Source organism: Planococcus citri, chromosome 5 (genome assembly GCF_950023065.1).
Source record: "Planococcus citri chromosome 5, ihPlaCitr1.1, whole genome shotgun sequence".
NCBI lineage: Eukaryota > Metazoa > Arthropoda > Insecta > Hemiptera > Pseudococcidae > Planococcus > Planococcus citri.
In genome coordinates this window covers 53,537,552-53,557,762 of record NC_088681.1, presented here as the reverse complement: position 1 = coordinate 53,557,762, position 20,211 = coordinate 53,537,552, and the positions used below count along the sequence as shown (strand labels likewise).

The 20,211-nt window shown below is 34.6% G+C and overlaps 1 protein-coding gene across 1 annotated transcript in view; it reads right to left on the bottom strand.

The window, feature by feature from the left end:
- Nucleotides 1-662: 662 nt before the first annotated feature.
- LOC135847918 (zwei Ig domain protein zig-8-like) overlaps nt 663-20,211 on the bottom strand; it is a 450,816-nt gene continuing 431,267 nt past the window's right edge. Inside the window, exon 9 of the mRNA XM_065367658.1 lies at nt 663-802. The gene's annotated coding sequence lies outside the window, so the exon portion shown is untranslated. The remainder of the gene's footprint in view (nt 803-20,211) is intronic.

Below are 20,211 nucleotides of genomic sequence, written 5' to 3'. Positions count from 1 at the left end.
CTTGCACAATAACGAAAAGTTTTCACGCTGTTTCCATATTCGCAAAAATCGCCAGTTTGCCACCACCAATCAAAAGGAAATGCTAATTTAGCAAACGATGACGACTTCACAGAGTATGAAGTATACGAGTACCATGTCTTGACCTCGACAACGACGACGACAACAGTGACTCGAGTGACTTTGCAGTTGAATTAAACGAGCTCTATTGTCGTCGAATTTTAGACAGAGACAGACCCGAGATTTATATATGGAAACGCAATTCGAAAAATACCACATTTGCTTCATTTGCTCGCTGTTTTATTTATAAAAGAAGAATATTCAACCTGAATTGAATGCTAAAACGAAGAATTTACCGTTTTGCGGTTACCACAAGCACGAAACGCGTTGGTGTTTACTCTTTTACATGTGCTAAACTTTATTTCCAACTCGTACTGTGCGAGAAACTGGCACTATAAGGCAAAGAGGCCGTTACGAATCAGACAGTAATGAAATTTTTTTATTTTATATAAACTCTTCTACGGTATAAAAGGGAATGTGCGGCGAAAAAAAGCATAGTTTTTGTGCCTATTTACCTCATCGCGAATAAATTAAACACGCTACGTAATATGCTTTTAAATTGTTGGTTTGGATATGTTTTACCTGCAAATAAGCGTCCTGAAGTGTCTCGTATAAATATCTCACGCAGCTTGTAAAATCTTCTTTGCAGCTTTGAAACGTATCGAAATGGAAGTATTTTAAAGGTGGCTCGACGAAATGACCAAAAAGGCTGCGATTTTCTGGCGCGGGTTTTTCTTGAAAAAATCTGAAATAAAAGCGTAAATAAATGTTGGGATTACTTTTTAGTTCGAAAATATATGTATTGCAACGAAATCAGTAAATTCATAATAATTAAATAATGCTTCGGTTTGAGATGTGCTACAATAAAAGAAAAATTTCGGTATCTCAGAAAACGTGCAGGAAAAGTCTTTTAGGACTCATTAATGCGAATTTTTGCAATTTTCAAACTACAAAAAAAAACTAGCTTGAATCATCGAAAACCACTATTATTTCACCCCCACCCCTCCTCTCATTAAGGTAGCAAACGACCAACACATCTGAAAGCCCAGCTTTTAACGCACCAACAAATCATTTTCCAAAATAAATGTGCTCTAACCTCCCTCCCTGAAGGTCACTTAAGCGACCTTCGTTTTGATTTTAGAATTGAACGGGTTTCAGAATCAGAAGCAGCGTCTCAGAACTGATTAGCACGTATCACTTCTTTCAGAGATATGAACTTTTTCAATCCCCCCTCCCTTCATACCTCTCCTTGAAGACCAATTATTCGAAAATACTTGGAAAAGCTGTAGAATGTGACGAAATACTCGATCTATTTTTCTCAGGATTTGGAGTTCTTTAGCCCTGTTCTCCTCAATTTGGAAAAAGTTTGTAAAAAAAAAACAAAAGGTGATGATGTGGAATATCTTTTGTTAGGTTTTCAGTAGCGCTGATCTTGAATTTCAACATTTTTTCAATACTAAGCGGCCTAGACCCCACAGTATGTCCAAAAAATTATGAAAAGTCAGAAAATTTGTGAATGCATTTTTGAAAAAAAAATGAAAAGAACATTTTTGATTTCACGAAGATTATTAAATTATTGAACTTGTAAAGATCGGAAATATAAAGATGGGGATAGGTAATTTGGGGTATATATTTTTACATAGAATGAAGTATTGAAATATTTTCCTAAGGGGTGAGAATTTGCCTATGCCTAATTGCATGTTACTATGCAACTTGTATTACATTTTCTATCTTACACACTAGTAATTTATAAATAAATTACGAGAGACAACCATTTTAAGTCATTTATTGATGTCGTAAATACCAATAAAATAATGTAATTAATTGTGCATATATGTAATATAAAACATTAATTATCGTAAGGATAATTAATGTAATACTCATAAACAGGTGAATAGACCTAGATTTATGTTTAGTATATTAAACATCCATCTCAGGACGAATCCTGGTCTAATGATAGTTACATGAACAGAATTACAGTAATCTATTCCTTAACATCTAATTCATATATCACTCAATGTAGTTAGGTGCAAATGCTCTACTACATTGAGTTATTTCTACCATTTAATTACGATATAATTATAATTAAAATGATGATCGTTTGAAGCGTGTTTCAACACTTACCCAACTGTTCATGTTAATCATCTCTTCGGGGGCTCACCAATACTAGGCCCAGCGATGATTATGAATAAAATCTCTGAATACACTTTGATACTAGTATGCTCTCCTATGGTCGACAAATAGGAGGCATACCAAGCTACCAATTAGACACAAAGTTCCATTCGAAACATACCGCGAACATCGTTAATATACACAAATTTAACTGAACAAGCGGGTAATTATTGAATTATTAAAGTGCGAAGAGCCATGCGGGCTAAGTGACCAAAAGTTGACTACATTACCAAGAGCTCGAGATCTAGCAAGGTAGTGAAGAAGATATTCTTCGCAATCCTGGTCCAGACCCAGGATCGCGGTATTTCTCACATAACCTTGTACCCTCACCTACAAACTGGTTATTCTAATAATAACCACCCTAGAGTAAATTACATTAGAACTACCACAGGCAGTTAGGGCATGTCTGCTCATCACAAACTTGATGTTTAAAAATCAGCAAATCTGAAAACGCAAAAAAATAAGAATTTACGAAATCTTGGGTATTACTACACAAGGTTAAGGAACGCTCATTACCAAAAAAGTGGGTTGAAATTCGAGATCAACACATGTGAAAACCCAACAAACCACACGTAAGATGCAGTTTTTATTTTTGAAATGAGAAGACAAAAAGATGAAAAGACAAACTGATGAAAAGACGAAAAGACAAAATGACAAGAAGACAAAACGATGAAAAGACAAACAGAAGAAAAGACAAAAAGACGAAAAAACAAAAAGACGAAAAGATGAAAAGACAAAAAGACAAAAAGACGAAAACACAAAAACACAAAAAGATGAAAAGAAAAAAAGACAAAACGAGTAAAAGACGAATCAACAAACTGATGAAAAGACGAAAAGACAAAAAGATGAAAAACCAAAATGACGAAAAGGCGAAAAGACAAAAAGATGAAAAGACAGACAAAAAGACAAAATAACAAAAAGATGAGAAGATGAAAAGACAAAATGCCAAACTGACTAAAAGATGAAAAGATGAAAAAATAAAAAGACAAAAAGATGAAAAGACAAATAGACAAAAAGATGAAATGACAAAAAGATGATAAGACAAAAAGTTGAGAAGAGGGAAAGACAAAAAGACAAAAAGACAAGAAGGCGGAAAGATTAGTTTCTTGAAGAATGAAGTTGGATTTCACAAATTTTTTCAGTTGATCTTGCAAAGAAAGTTGCTAATGCTAATTTCAGTCTCATGTAAATAAATATTAAAATTTAAAAAATGAATTTCACAAATGTTTTAAAATGGTTGTGCAATTTTCTTGAGAATACTTAATCTTGCAAATTTGAAAACGTTTGCAAACTTTTTTGATATCTCTAAAAATAAGGTCATTTTTAAAACCTTAAAATTCATTTTGCGATTTTTTCAGAATAAATTTCGCAATTTCATAAAAAAATGTTCCTATTTTTAGTGTGCGTAGCACACTATTGGTTTCGCTTTGAGAAATGAAATTTTATTGGAACTGAATGTTCTCTTAAGCTATCCAACCGTTTTTTGTACCTATTGGACACCATTTGAGAATCATTAAGGCGGAGGGAATAGATTAATTTTCATTCAATTCGGATGGGTAATTGCTGAGTAATTGCAATTTTAGTTCATTATTTTAATGCATTAAATCCTAAAAAAGGGAAAAGGGGACTGTAGAACACCTGCCGCTCATTGTACCCTGCTATACCCCCAGTCTATTCCATCACCAGCTGTGTTTCATTGTACCCTGTTACACCCCCAGTCTGTTAGCTGTAAATTCCAAGTGGGCGTGGTTTGGTGGGGCGTTTACCAAACAAATATATTATTTTAATGCCCTAACCCTCGTAGCAAAGTTGTGGCTGAGTGGGTTAGGGCATGTAGGTAGGAATAGGAAATTTAGGGACCCAGGTTCGAATCCCCGTGAGGTAAGTAGGTAGGTGACGGATTTTTCGTAGGAAAATTGGATAGGTAAATGCCTTGGAGTTACTATGTAATACATGGTAATGGGGCAAAAACAATGCTGAAACTGAGTTATGAATTATGATATCATTTGCTAACTAAAAATTCATTTCATTAATTTTTTGTCTACCTATAACCATAAGTATAAAGTAAGAATTACTTGACATGAATAATTTTTAACTTTTTACTTATAATTTAAAAATTACTTCAAAATGAGAAATTAAACTAATTTTTGTACAATTGAAACATGTAATTTTTATTATCATGATTTAGTAAAAATTATTAAAACAAAATGATTTTTACTATTGGTACCTATAGCAAAATTTATTAAAATGATAAGTTTTACTATACGATTACGGTAAAAATTATTGAATGGGATCTGGTACTTAATTGTGAGTATTTAGTTAAAATTTTTTGTAAGAATTACCCATATTTTTTTTGTGTAATAGGCAATGCAAATTCTTAACATAGGTATTTTATAAGATTTAATTCTTAATTTAGAATAAAAAGCAAGTTCTGAAAATTGGTTTGAAAATTTATAAATTTGAAGACAATGGAAATTCTAAAAAAAATAATATGAAAATTTGTATTTAGAGACGCTGAGAATTCCAAAAATTGATTAAAAGTTCTGTAAGTTGCAGATAATGTGAACTTGAAAATTATATGAAATAAGTATTGTAATATTTATGAAGAAGATGAGAATTCTGAAAAATTGGAGGCAATGTGAATTCCAAAAATTGAGTAAACGTTTTACAATTTGTGGACAATATGAACTTGAAAATTGAATTTGAAATTTTTTAATTTAAAGACAATAAGAATTCTGAAAAATTATTCAAAATTTGACTCTTTAGAGGCAATGTGAATTCTAAAAATTGATTGCAAATTTCCTAACTCAGCAGCAATGCAAAATTCTGAAAATTTATTGAAAACTTTATGAAATTGTAGCGATGGGGAATTCGGGAAATCGATTTGAAATTTTGTAAATTTTAAAACAATGCAAACTATGAAAAACAACTAGAAATTTCTTAATTTAGAAGCAATACAAGCTTATAAATTATTCTGAAATACCCATTGTAATTTGGAAAATATGAAAACACTGAAAAACAATTATTATTTTGAAGCAGTGAGAGTTTCAAAAATTCTCATCACTGTGACATGGTTGATTCACTTATGCAGTACCTAGATGTAATAACGGTTATAGCTGTAGAAAAGGCAGCTAGCTACGCACACTTTGCAGCTAAGCTTTGCTTAGCTGTCTAGTTTTAAAAGTAAATTTGCAGTTTTTTTAAAAAAATCAGCAAATCTTGCAAAATTGTAAAATGAACTTTTAAAATTTCTCGAAAATGAGCACCTAATTAGGATTTTTTTGGATTCTGACAATGGAGTTGCAATTTTTTCAAAAGTAAATGTTGCAGACTTTTGGAAAACTATTCTGAAAAATGTATTTTGCAAATCGTTTAAAAACTACCAAAATGTTGAGATTTCATTTTGCATAAATTTTTCAACCTTTTCAAAAATGAGAAAATTTTGAAAATTTTGCTTGAAACTGAGTTATTTGTTTCGTTTTGTTTGTTTGTTTTCTTTTTTTTTTTTTGAAATTCTGGCAATGAAGATGCAATTTTTACAAAATCAAATGTTGTAAATTTTATAAAAACTTTTTGGAAGCATCTTGCAAATTTTTTAAAAATGAAATCTTGCAATTCCATTAATACTTATTGCTGTTTTAAAAATAAATTTTGCAAGATTTTCAAAAAAAAAACAAATTTTGCAAATTTGGAAATTGTTTTTGAAAATGAATAATTTAGCAGAAGGTTGTGAATTAGGTATCAGGAAATATCTACCTGGATTTTTTCATGTTAGCTAGAGCTCGAAAACAAATGTAAAACTCCCCCAAATATCTACTCATATTCTTCAATTGGGGGAGGAGTGGATGGGGGGGGGGGTAAGGAGCCTTAAAAATTAAACAAAATTCGCATATTTGCTCCAAATCTCAATTTTTTCAAACACCTCCGAAATTTCAAAATTTTTGGTCCGCTGGTTGATGAATGAATATTATTGTATTTTTGAAGTAGAAATCGCATTTTTCTCGAATAGAAAACGAGGGGAGTGAAGGGTGGGGGAATTGAGGAGAAAATGTACATAATTTTCATCTCACCTCGCATCATATCCGTTGAACTTATGAGATCTTAAATAAAAACCAACATTCAGGATAAAATCTTTCGACCATTTCTTTTCTTTGTTGTCGTAAGTGATCGCATCATCGTCTTCGGGACCTTCTTCGATTTCAATATGTTCATCAGCAACGTAATTTTCATCTTTACAGCGAACAAAATATGACGCTGATAAATGATACATTAATATCACCACCACACACACGTTCATTTTATCATTCATCAATCGAGTCTACGTACTTTCACGTTCATTCCAAGCTGAGAAATTTCGTCAGCCAACAATTTCTACACCGTGGAAACCCTTTCAAAAAATAATATTTTTCTATCCCTCGAGCAAAATCTTACCAATTTGAACAAATTTTTTCTCTCCATTGAAATTACAGAAAAATTATTAGGTACAAAGAATAAAATATCTACTGCTGCATAGCGAAAAAAATGTATTCTTAAGATGGAATTTCTTCGCTATCGTGACCCACGTTGGAAACTCTCTCATACTTTTACGGAATTAAAATGAAAAAAATTCGAGCAATTTTTTAAAATTGAGATGAAATTTCGCTAAACATTTTTCACACTATTACAATTCGTATTTTTTACCTTCTATTTCACGTTTCTTTCTCTTTTTTTCTCGCATCGAAACAAGTTTCTTTCGCGAATACTTTGTTTTCTCTTTCTCTCTCACAATTTTTTCCCTTCTTCGTTGTTGTTGTCGTCGTTGTTATGTATATACTCGTACGTACAATTTTCTCCAACTCCTCCTTTCCTCTGTCGTTCTATACGTATAGATAGGTAAGGTGTATATGAAATGGTGTTGTGATCACGTCTCTCTCTATGTAAGTGTACTACGTGCTTTATTTCGCTACTGTTCATTTTTTTCAAATGTTCCCTTAACGGGTGCATTAAATTTTGTGTCTCGTTTATGTACCTTATGCCCTTACACAGAGGTACGTACTACGTACTACGTAATCTTGCATGAAACTTATTACAATAAAATGGGAACACGTTTCGATTGCGGAGTATTTTAGTTACCTACATTTTAGCAATACACAGGGAAACAGAATGAAAATTCCAAACGATACGACGCGACGACGATAATTACGCGAAAATTGTCCCATTTAATAGATGGAAAAATTTGCTCAAAAATAAGGAAATATTTCGGAGCATTTGTCGGTATCCTAAAATTCTACCACATCCGATCGTAAGAGTACGAAGATGACTAAAGCATCACCTTTGAGAACAAACAGCAATGTACCTACCAACATGATTTTAATTTTGATAAAATGTCAACCAAAAAGCAAGAAAAAGCCAACCTCATCGCGAATCAGCTGACACGACTAGCAAATTGTACTCTATTGTTTGGAATTTCGTCGGGATTTTTTCCCCTGTATAACTGTCGAAAGAAGCTGATTAGATCAGCGCGTAGAGTTTTTAAACAAAGCTTTGAAAGCTTTCAGCGTGAATATGAAATTGAAATATTTTTCCATTTCTTTGATTGCCTGCGAACCTGAACATTTTCTATTTCGTTGCTCATACGACGACGACGACGAAGCTTCGTATAAATATATGAATTCGAACAAAAGCACTGGTGCAATTTCACTTTGCTTATTTAAAATTACCTACTGTACGTTGTCTTTTACTGTAGTTAACATTTAGTGTGTGTTTTTTCGCCCTCATCATCCTCTTCTATAGGTATACTTATGCCTTGCCATGCTTAGATCTTCATGGTGGTGTTTTCGTTTGTGTTCTTTCGAAAGCTGTGTTAGAGAGATGATTATGGGAGAAACTCGTCCAAGCGAAAATATCCAAGTTTACGAATTTACTTTTGAATAATTCATATTTTTAGAGCGTTTCTTTCCAGTGTGTGTATGGTACGGGTTGGAATAATCGGAACAAAAGCTTTTTGCACTAACATATCGCGAAGAATATGCAGGTTGACCAGAACATCGAAAATTTGGAGGAAGGGGGAAGGGTGGATAAGAATTTGATTTTAAAAAAGGGTCAATTTTATATTCAGCACAATTTAAAATGTAATGAAGTAGTTTTGTGCCCAAATCGTGAAGAAATTATCAACAAAAGACACTCACTTTCGGGTATATTTCTGGAGTACTCGATTGAACACCTCGAACGACCACCAATTGCGAACTCGAAATTACGAACACGTCTGCAAATCCGAACCGAAACGAAAGACACTCGTATTTTTCGGGAATTGCGAAATTATAATTAACTGATACAAAATGACCCCCAACACTATTTTTGAACCCGAAATTAATGTAAGTACTTATGTAAGTAAAAAAAATCCAAAATCACACCGAAACACGAAGCACAATCTCGATAATAGTTCAAGTTCAATTTTGAACGAATGGCCGAACGACGTACTTATTTGTCACATCACATTTTATCGTTCTTTTTCGACGGCTTTATCTGAAATGAGTCATCATGCGAAGCTTTTGTATGGAAACGGTATAAATGAGTGCGCAATGCAAGATAACAGACAACAGGTCCTACTTCACTTGCATTTGGAGAACTATGATTCAATCTCAATTATCTGCCAATTTATATTTCAGAGGTGTAGAGATGGAATTTATTAGTATTCAGGGTGTCCAAGAATAATGGGCATGATACGAAAAAAATGGTGGGAGGACCGATTTCGATGAAACTTGAAATCTCCTACAAAGTACTAATACGACCTTTAATTTTTGGTGAATCATTCATGAACGAATTGATCAATTTTTTGAAAGAACCATTCGGCATCAATTTGATCAATTCTTTAATTTATGAATCAATTCGTTCGCAAATGAGTCACATAAATACGAATAATTCTTTCGCGAATGATTTACTTATATGAATCCATTCGTTCGCGAATGATTCACGAAAAATAATTCAATTCGTTCGTGAATGATTCGCCAAAAATTGAGTAAATTAATCGATTCGTTCGCGAATGTTTCACCAAAAATTGAGTAAATGAATCGATTCGTTCGCGAACGAGTCACTTGTACGAATCGATTCGTTCGCGAACGAGTCACTTGTACGAATCGATTCGTTCGCGAACGAGTCACTTGTACGAATCGATTCGTTCGCGAACGAGTCACTTATACGAATCGATTCGTTTGCGAACGAGTCACTTTTACGAATCGATTCGTTCCCGAACGAGTCACTTTTAAGAATCAATTCGTTCGCGAACGAGTCACTTTTACGAATCAATTCGTTCGCGAACGAGTCACTTTTACGAATCGATTCGTTCGCGAACGAGTCACTTTTACGAATCGATTCGTTCGCAAACGAGTCACTTATACGAATCGATTCGTTCGCGAACGATTCACTTATACGAATCGATTCTTTCGCGAACGAGTCACTTATACGAATCGATTCGTTCGCGAACGAGTCACTTATACGAACCGATTCGTTCGCGAACGAGTCACTTATACGAATCAATTCATTCGCGAATGATTCACCGACAAATCAATCAATTTGTTCAATCGCCAATGTTTTGTGAATGATTTGATTCGATTGTAAACAGATCAATTGCTGTACAAATGTTTCAAAAAAAGTGAATCAATTCTTTCGTAAAAGATTTTTATTTTACGAAAAGTCGGTTTTCTCACGCTGAATGCGTGAGAGTATTATTTTAAACTCGTTACTTAAATGTAGCCTACCCACGGAAAACGAGTTCAAACGTTCAATTTTTGAAAATGATAATTTTTATGATAGTTTTAATTTATTATTCATCAACTTTGTACAATTTTATATGTACCTTCGCAGAGTTGTGTAGCTGCCCATTCGCATTTTTCCTCAATTTTTGAGCTCATTTTTTGGAAAATTTTGGGTCCAAAAAGGTAACTATTTCGGATGCGCAGACTCGAAATCGCGCCCGAATCTTGATAAACTCGACTTTTTACTAAAGATGACAATTTCTAGAATTGTAGTTGCCTAATCTAATTTTTCAAAAGTTTAGGGGTCAAAAACATACCATTTCAAATGCGCAGACTCGAAATCGCAACCAAACTTTTAAAACCTCGTCGACTTGAGACTAGAAATTACGATTGTCAGAGTTTTATCTGTCCAAACCATTTTTCGACCATTTTTGAATTTTTTTTTTTGAAAATTTAGGGCCCTAAAAAAATCACTTTTGATGCGAAAACTCCAAATCGTGCCCAAATTTCAGAAAATCCGACTTGTGATTGGAAATGACTATTCTTAGAATTGTAGCTGCCCATTTACATTTTTCGACAATTTTTAAGCTCTTTTTTTTTGGAAAATTTCGGGTCTGAAAAATTCAGATGCGCAGACTCTAAATATGGACCAAACTTTCAGAAACTCGACTTGTGACTAGAGATGGCGATTTCTAGAGTTGTAGCTGTTCAATCTCATTTTCCGACCATTTTTGGGAAATTTTTCAAAAATTTTTGGGTCCAAAAATCTTTTTTCTCGAATTTGCTGACTCGAAATTGTGACCAAACCTTAAAAAAACTCAACTTGTGACTAGAAATTATGATTTCTAGAGTTTTAGCTGCCCAATCGCATATTTCGATCATTTTTGGGAAACTTTTCGAAAATTTAGGGCCCTAAAAATACTATTTTGGATGCGCAAACTCAAAATCGTGCCCAAATTTCGGGAAATTCTACTTGTGGTTGGAAAATACGATTCGTAGAGCTGTAGCTTCCTATTCACATTTTTCGACCACTTTTGGTCGATTTTCTTGAGAAATTTTTGGGTCCAAAAACGCACTTTTAAATGCGCATACTCGAAATCGCGTCCAAACCTTAAGAAACTCGACTTGTGACTGTAGTGATAACAAATCCCAGAGGTTTTAGCTTTCCAATCTCATTTTTCGACCATTTTTAATGACTTTTTCAAAACTTTAGGGCCCTAAAAATACCATTTCGGATGCGAAAACTTCGAATCATGCCCAAATTTCAGGAAACTCGACTTATGGCTAGAAAATACGATTCCCAGAGTTGTAACTGCCTATTCACATTTTTCGACCATTTTTGAGCTATTTTTTGGGGGAAATTTTGGGTTCAAAAAATAACCTTTCGGATGAGCAGACTCGAAATTGCGCTTAAACTTGAGAATAAACTCGACTTGTGACTGGAAAATAAATTTGTAGCTGCCCAATGACATATTTTGACTATTTTTTGGCAATTTTTTGAACATTTTGGGCCCCAAAACCACCTTTTTGATGCGCAGACTTAAAAATCGTGCCTAAACTTTAGGAAATTCGACTTGTGATTAGAAATGAATATTTTTTTGACCACCTTTGGAAACTTTTTTGAAAATTCTGGGTCCTAAAAATAACTTTTTGAATGCGCAGACTTTAAAATTACGCTAAAACCTAAGACAACTCGGCTTATGACTAGAGAAGACGATTTCCAGAGTGACAGCTGCCCAATCGCATATTTTGACCATTTTCGGGCAATTTTTGGAAAATTCAGGGCCCCAAAAATACCATTTTGGATGCGCAGACTCCAAATCATGCCCCAATCCAAATAAACTCGATTTGTGACTAGAAAGACGATTCGTCAGAGTTGTAACTGTACAATCACATTTTTCGATCACTTTTGGAGTAATTTTTCGAAAATTTCAGGCCCAAAAAAATCCTGGGAATCATTATTTTACTGTTTTTAGCAAATGTTTTCATTTTATCTCTGTGGGATATAGAATTGGCCAAAAATCAAAAATTTGGGTACCTCTGTTCCCTCTGTTGGACCCATAATTTTGCGATTGGACATTTATAAATTTTATTTGCACCCCTGAGCCTCAAGAGTCCTCTTTTTAAAAAAAATATTGGATCAAATCACTTGCTGTCCACTGGTGAGATTCCCTTGCGTAAGTATTTTCTTAGAAAAATCAAAATCCCAACAAATTAAGATCTAGATAGCTGAAATTTGGTGTGTACTGCGTGTTCGACCTCCCGAATTGATCGAGTGTGATTTTGAGGCATTTCTGAAGATCCTAACAAATTGTTTAGATTTTCCAATCATTGAAAAGTACCCAAAGAACTTCTGCTTACACAAATTCACATTAACCATTGTCAGAATGCTTTTGATCTGGATCTTTTGAATTCCTGACCTGTGCCCTTACTCAATTGCTGGTTAAGTTTTTTCTGGGGCACTAATTCAAACAAATCTGCACAAATTCTCAAATATGAACCACTCCTCGGCACTGTCTTCAATTAAGCTCAAAAGCATCATCATTGTCATCTTTTTAACACCCTATCTGCTACAATACAAATTCATATAATACCAACGTAGCCTCCTACAATTGACAAATAAACTACGCCCGAGAAACTGTTCCGGCACACGACATGACACTATCTATACAGGGCGGCTTTTGATAAAGACTTCGACTCTAGAGTTGCATAATTAATTAGCCAACGTTGTTAGCGGTATCGACATCAACGCCAAAGCGACCACATCGCGGTATAGGCCATTTATAGAGTATTATGAATCGTTATCGTTGCTCAAAGATTATCTGTTGTACAAAAGTTGATGTCTGCGAGAAGGAGCGAGGAGCGTCAGCAGTAAGTGTACTATAAGCATACATCTCGAGGTTGCTTTTCTTCTACCGATGTGTATAAGGTGTTGTGGGAGGAAAAGAGCATCAACGCAGCCTGCAGAACGCGATGAGAATTTAATTAAATAAGTTATACTGGTTTATTTAATTGAATCTGCTTTTGTGAAGAAAGTTTCTATTGAAAATGTCAACTTTACGATGATAAAATTAGTGTTTGCCGATAAGCGGCTGCAAAACATTGTTGGCAGCAGGGAGACTAGACGAGGCAAGGATATTTTCATTATCGCGTATTTCTCATCCTATACGATACACTCTGTGGCACATATTTCGACGCATATTGCTCTCGTTTGCCTGCCAAGATCTTGTGAGGGACCTTTTTTTGCTTTGTTTTGTCGGCGAATCTGCGAATTATTTCAAAATATCTGGTATGTTGTCGTATAATGTCCGATGGGTGGCATTGTGGGGGGAGGGGCAATTTATTGCGAGATTCTCAAGAAAGACAATTTGCATCCAATACGACTGACTCTGAGTACGTGTTTCTATAGGATCATTGTAACGATACAGTGATTTTTTTGAAAGAAAAACAAGGATCAGAATCAAAATGTCCAAAACTGATACTTAGTTATTTGTTATCCATATTATGATAAAACAATTGATCAGGTCAAAGCGGAAATAAACTCTGTGAAGTGTGTCAACAGGAGGAAAAATTTCCCTACATGGTCGAGCGAATAAAATTGTTACATTATCGTTGGTCATCGATTTGAACGACGAGATACGTTTCGTCATAATACATATAAATGTAAATCCAAATTGTAAATATAAAAAATTAATATCATTCTTCATTGTACGTTGGGCACCTCCCTTCGTTTATCGTTCAACGCGAATCAATTAATTTTACTCCCATATACGTTGACAATAATACCATATAGAGTACGAGTGGGATGGAAACTGGAGAGTAGGTATACCTACCTACGTCTCTCGTACGAGTATGTATGTCAAATGCTTCAAATCTCATTTTCAGCATTAGTTCGTCGATGGTAAATACAAATATTTGAACGGTAGTATAAAGCACGAAATTTCATTTACTGTTACGTAGTATAGGAAATTTGTTGTTTGCATTGTTTCAGGGTGCTCCCTGCTCGTTACATTCGAATCGTACAAGTTGCTCGGTTCAGGTCATCTTACCTGATTGGTTAGGTATAGGTATTGGCTCATTATGGGTAGATATGTATCGTTGAAGGGATTGAAATAAAATTCGGTGTAATTTAGCATTCGACGAGTCTAAGTTAGGTACGCCAAATGAAATTATCTCCTTGGCTAATTATTTATGTAGTTTGCTGTTCAGTGGAATGTTCTCGTCTATTGGCATGAATTTTTTTCATTTCAAGAACCCATCTGGATCTAATAAGTAACTAAACTTTTAACGAAGATGAAAAAAAAATCTCCAATTGAAATTATTATCATTTGTGTGAAATTTAATGAGACAAAATTTTCAAAAGTTTTAACTACCTACGTCATTAATCATCCCTAAATACCTCTTGAAAATTTTTATAAAAATTTATTTAAAATTCAAGTGCATACTTCATTCAAGGTGCCAACGAAAAAAGGAGCCTCGAATGGAGTGAATGACATCGTAGCATGTCGAGAAAGCGAATTCAGGCCAAGGTATCGTGGGTATTTTCAGACAATACGCGATAAGATTCCCTTTTCAAATATCTACATCGAAATGAGAAATATGACAATGCCATCCTGGAAAATTGTCGAGCTTAATCCATATCAGCTCCAATAACGTTGTTGTTAGATGAGTATTATTTATTATGTACAAACATTCACACGTAGGTAGGTATGGAATACAAGAACGTTGAAATTAATTTTATTTTTTGTCATTTTTTGGAATAACTCAAATAATTGAAATTAATCAATAAATTATCTTATAGGGCGTTTTTTTTCAAAATTTTTCTAAATTTATAAAATTTTAAAATTGACCTAATTTTTTTCAAATTTACAGAACTGGGTTTTCTTTAAGTTCAAATAAATCATTTTTTGGGGCGGGGGGATTGAAATTCATTTTTTCAAAATCGTCGTCGTTGTACTTCCATCTATATCAGCCGGTTTCTAGCGTATCTGATAGTTTCTTTCAGGGTCTTGCAGGGAGAGTTGGCCGGTGGGTTTGTTGTTAACATCTCCGATCGTTTCCTCCCTCTTGTAGTTCTTCCTTGAATTTTCCCCTGTACCACTAGCATGAAAATACCATTTTCTCGTATTTTATGAGCTATTCTATTCTTTATATCTTCTACAACGACTTTCCGCTCCTCTCCTATTCTTGCTAATACTTCCTGGTTGGTAATGAAGTCCTACCATGAGATCCGTAGTAGCCTTTGATAGCACCACATCTCAAAAGCAGATACCTACTTTCTTCTCAAAATTCTTCACTCATGGTCCATGTTTCACAGGAATATTTCAGAATGGTCCATACATAGCATCGCATAATTCTCTTTCTCAAAGCTAGACTCATTGTTCGATTTCCCAGCACATTGGCTAGGTTGTTAAAGGCGCTTTTTGCCATTCCAATCCGTGATTTAATTTCTTTATGATCTCTACCATCATTATTTATCAGCGCTCCAAGGTATCTGAATTGATTTACATTTTCAATTTCTTGAGTTCCAATGCTGATTTTGACCTCCTTGAAGTCTCCTTTTGTAAATCTCATCACCTTGGTCTTGCCTGCATTTATTTTCATTTCATATTTTAATCCAGCACTGTTGATTTGGTTGATCATTTTCTGCATCTGCGCTTCTGTTTCAGCAAGGATCACTTTGTCATCTGCGTAACTTATTTCATTTATTCTCTTGCCGTTGATCTAGAATCCGATTTGTTTGATTCGTGCTTCTCTCATTATTTCTTCTGTGTACATGTTGAACAGCCTAGGTGAGAGGGGTGTCTCACACCTCTCTTTATACCACATCCATTCTCCGAGTACTCAGTTCCAAACTTGATGTTTGCGCTCTGCTCCCAGTACAGGTTATTGGCTGTGCGACGGATACATAGAGCGCGCTGCTACGCGCCGAAACGTAAAGTTGAAAACGGGTCCAGTTGTACAGAGAGCATAGAGAGAAATCACGTTTTTTAATTTTTACACAAAAACGGTAGGATTTTTTGCTATTATGTATGAAACATTATTTTCAGAGAATTTAATTTCCGATTTTTTGGTGTAAAAAAAATTGAATTTCGATAATTTCTTTCACCTGCTTTCAGCATTTCACAACTTTTTAATTGAATTTCTCCGCGAGTATTGAAGCTAAAAATCTGGTGATTATATTAATGTAAAGAGGAGAGAATGCTGATTACTGAGAACATTAAAAAAAATGGGTTTTACCGATATATTTTTTTTGTGAAATTCTGAAAACGGGTGAAAATTGTTACACGAAAACTGAATTTGTCGCGTTGTAAATCGTCGAAGTTGATTTTTTTTTATACCAAAAAATCGGAAATTAAATTCCCTTTAAATAATGCCCTATACAATTGGTAAAAAACCCTACTGTTTTTGCGTAAAAATTAAAAAACGCGATTTCTCCCTATGCTCTCTGTACAACTGGACCCATTTTCAGCATTTCGAGCGTTCGCCGCTAGATGTCAGCCACTTTGCGTCGCAGTGCCAATTGATTATTCACAGGTCTTTGTCATCAATGTTGTATTTCTTCAGGATCTCCAGCATCCTCTCATGATTGACACGATCAAATGCTTTCTCATAATCGACGGAGCAAGCAATATGACACAATTTGTGAGAAAAAAATCGACACACATTTTGTATCCAAATTCAGATCCGATCATTTTTTTGTAGGTTTTTGAAGGACTTTGCTTCATAAACCTGCAAGTGTAAAAAATTTCAAAGATGAAAATTAAAATATTAAAACATTTTCATCAGGTATTTCGGCAAAAATGAAATTCATTTTTTTAAAAATTATCACACTATACCAAAATTTTAGCCGCGTTTTTTTTTTCAAGTGCCTAATATGTAATTCATATTACATACATACCCAAATAAATCACTTATTCAATTTATCTAAAACTATTCGTCATATGGTATTCAAAATAATTCTTATCAACTTTCAAAAACACCTAATTGTACCTTATACTTTGTAACATTAAAAAAAAAATCAAAAAGTTGAAAATTTCAAGTCCAGACCTAAAAGACGTATTGAATATATACACAAATAAACCCTGTCTCCATAAGCAGCGTCTTGGCCAAGTGGGTTAGGCAGATGGTGAAGACGAATGTACGCAACTTGACGCGTGGGTCTGGGGATCGAGCTCTGCGAGGGTCACGTTTTTTTGAAATTTTTTTTTCTTTTTTTTGGAATTTTTTTTAGCTTACAATGCCTGAAAATACGCAATTTATCAATGGGTATTCCATTATCAGTGTTTTAATACATTTTTTTACCTAAAATTTTGGTACTACACTAAACTATACTATCCTATGATTTACTAAGTATAGTAACTATAGTCGCGAAAATACTACAGTTGACTATACTATGATTTTTCATATAGTCAACCATGGTTTTCCCGTACAGGTCATTAATGCGATGGTTCTATATTCAGAGCATTTTTGCGAGTTGTTCTTCTTTGGTATTGGTACAAAATTTACTGCTTTGAAGTTCTTAGGCAGCGTGCCCTCATCGTATATTTCATTTATAATCTTCAGCAGCTCCTTTTTGTACTCAGGTGTTAGATGTTTAATCAAGTCTACTGGTATGAGATCTTCGGATCTTCCCCCACTGCTTTGTGGTTTCTGGCTCTCTTCACCGCGTTTCTCAGCTCCCACATTTTGATTTGTGGTGCCTCCTCTGTGGATGAAACTTCCATTTGAGCCGGATGTGTGTCATTTCCATACAGTTCTTGTACATATGTAGCTGATCCAGACCTCTTCTGTTTCTTGATTGTTAACACAATACTTTCCATCTTTTCTTCCCATGTATGCTATTCCACTTCTCCTTTTCTTATGGGCAGCCATCATTTGCTTCACTTTGATATGCATTTCTCTAGAGTTGTGTATTTTCTCCAGTTCTTCTATTTCTCGACACTTCTCCTCATACCATTCATTTTTGGTCATACTTACCAATTATTCACTTGTTAATAAACGATTCGTTAGGAATGGCGGAGGCTTTGTATGATTCAAAGTTTTTGCATCCGAAATGGTATTTTTAGGGCACTAAACTTTTGAAAAATTCACCAAAAATGGTCAAAAAATGAAATTGAACAGCTCCACATCTGCGAATTATCATTTTCAATCACAAGTCGAGTTTGTTGAGGTTTGGACGCGATTTCGAGACTGCGCATCCAAAAAGGCGTTTTTTGGACCCAAATTAATTTTCCAAAAAAAAGAGCTCAAAAATTGTCAGATAATGCAAATTGGCAGCTGCAACTCTGGGAATCGTATTTTCCAACCACAAGTCGAATTTTCTTAAATTTGGGCACGATTTGGAGTTTGCGCATCCAAAATAGTATTTTTAGGGCCCTAAATTTTCGAAACATTTTCCCAAAAATGATCAAAATATGCGATTGGACAGCTAAAAAACTTGTACAAATTGTCAATTCTAGTCACAAGTGGAGTTTCTTGAACGAAAATAGTAGATTTTTAGGCTCTAAAATTGTTGGAAAATTTCCTAAAAATGGTTGAAAAATGAGATTGGTCAACTAGAACTTTGGAAATGGTCATCTCTAGTTCCAAGTCGAGTTTCCTAAAGTTTGAGCACGATTTCGAGTCTATGCATCAGAAAGGTTATTTTTTGGACCCAAAATTTTCCAAAAAAATGGCTCAAAAATTGTAAAAAAATGCAAATGGGCAGCTACAACTCTGGCAATCGTCTTTTCTAGTCCCTAGTTAACAAAATAGTAGGTATTTTTAAGACCCTAAAATTTCGAAAAAAATTGCCCAAAAATGGTCGAAATAAAGTATTGCGCAGCTACAACTCTAAGAATCGTCATTTCTAGTCACAAGTCGAGTTTTAAAAGTTTGGTCATGATTTCGAGTCTTTGCATTCAAAAGGGTAGATTTAAGGCCCAAAATGTTAGAATAATTTTTGAAAAATTTTCCAAAAATGGTCGAAAAATGTGATAGGGCAGCTCAAACGCTGGGATTCGTGTTTTCTAGTCACAAGTTGAGTTTCGTGGAGTTCGGACGCGATTTTAAGTCCACGCATCCAAAAATATAGACATTGTTAGGACCCAAAATTTCCAAAAAATTGTCCAAAAATAGTTGAAAAGTTCAATTGATCTGCTACAACTTTTGGAATCGTTTGAAACTCGACTTTGGACTAGAAAACCCGATTCACAAAGTTGTAGCGCCTCAATCGCATTTTTCGGTCATTTTCGAGAAATTTTCCAATAATTTGAGTAGGGACCCCAAAAATAGGTATCAGGTACCCTTTCAGATTCCTACACTCAAAATTGTTCAAAAATCCAAGCAAGCTCGACTTGTGATCATAAAAGATGATCTAAAAGTCGTAGGTGCCCAATTACATTTTTAACCATTTTTACGAAATTTTTCGAAAATTTGAGGCCCAAAAATATCTTATGGGTTCTCTGACTTTTTGTCGCTTGATTTGTCCTGTAAATCACTAGAAATTGGCCAACAATGGAATGTGGAGCCCGTATAGTTTTGCGAGTGGGGAGCTATAAATTTTGTGATGGACTACCCTAAGAGTCCTCTTATATGTACTTTGAAAGAAAATCTGACTGGTCAAATCGGCAATGACACACTCGTGAGGTTCCCTTGCTAGGTCAAAGTCGAATTTTCAAAAAATATTCTGAGAATCAAAAATGGAATGAAAATTTTGAAAGTTTACATGATAGGTTGATATCTAGTTCTGTTCATCTTCAAATTCTATCAATTTTTTTTAATCCGCTCTAAAAAATTTCCTAGTCAGTTGAACAACCGTCCTTTTGAAATTTCTCTCTATTCATATTTAAATTTTTTTCAAAATGCAATCTCCTACAAATTACGCAACCACAAGTCAAATCCACCAACATATAAATTTATAAACACGAACATTACGTAAACATGCACATCGCCCACATCTGCACCAAAACAACCCCTCCCCCCTCCGTCTCTCTCATCTCTTCCATACCGGCAATTAATATTATTACGTTGCAAAACGCGGATGCATAAAAAGTGCATCCTAGACGACATCTCGGCTGCAAAAACGACCGCAGATTCGTATCCACACCGTACACGAGCATTTCGCCAGCACATTCGCATCCTCCGCGTAACGTTTACAAACGACCATATTATAAGGTTATTTTAACAACGCAATACACACTACATTTATACAATCGCATCCGTGGGCTTTATTCTTAAAACGCGACAAGTCTACAAAAGTCGTTCT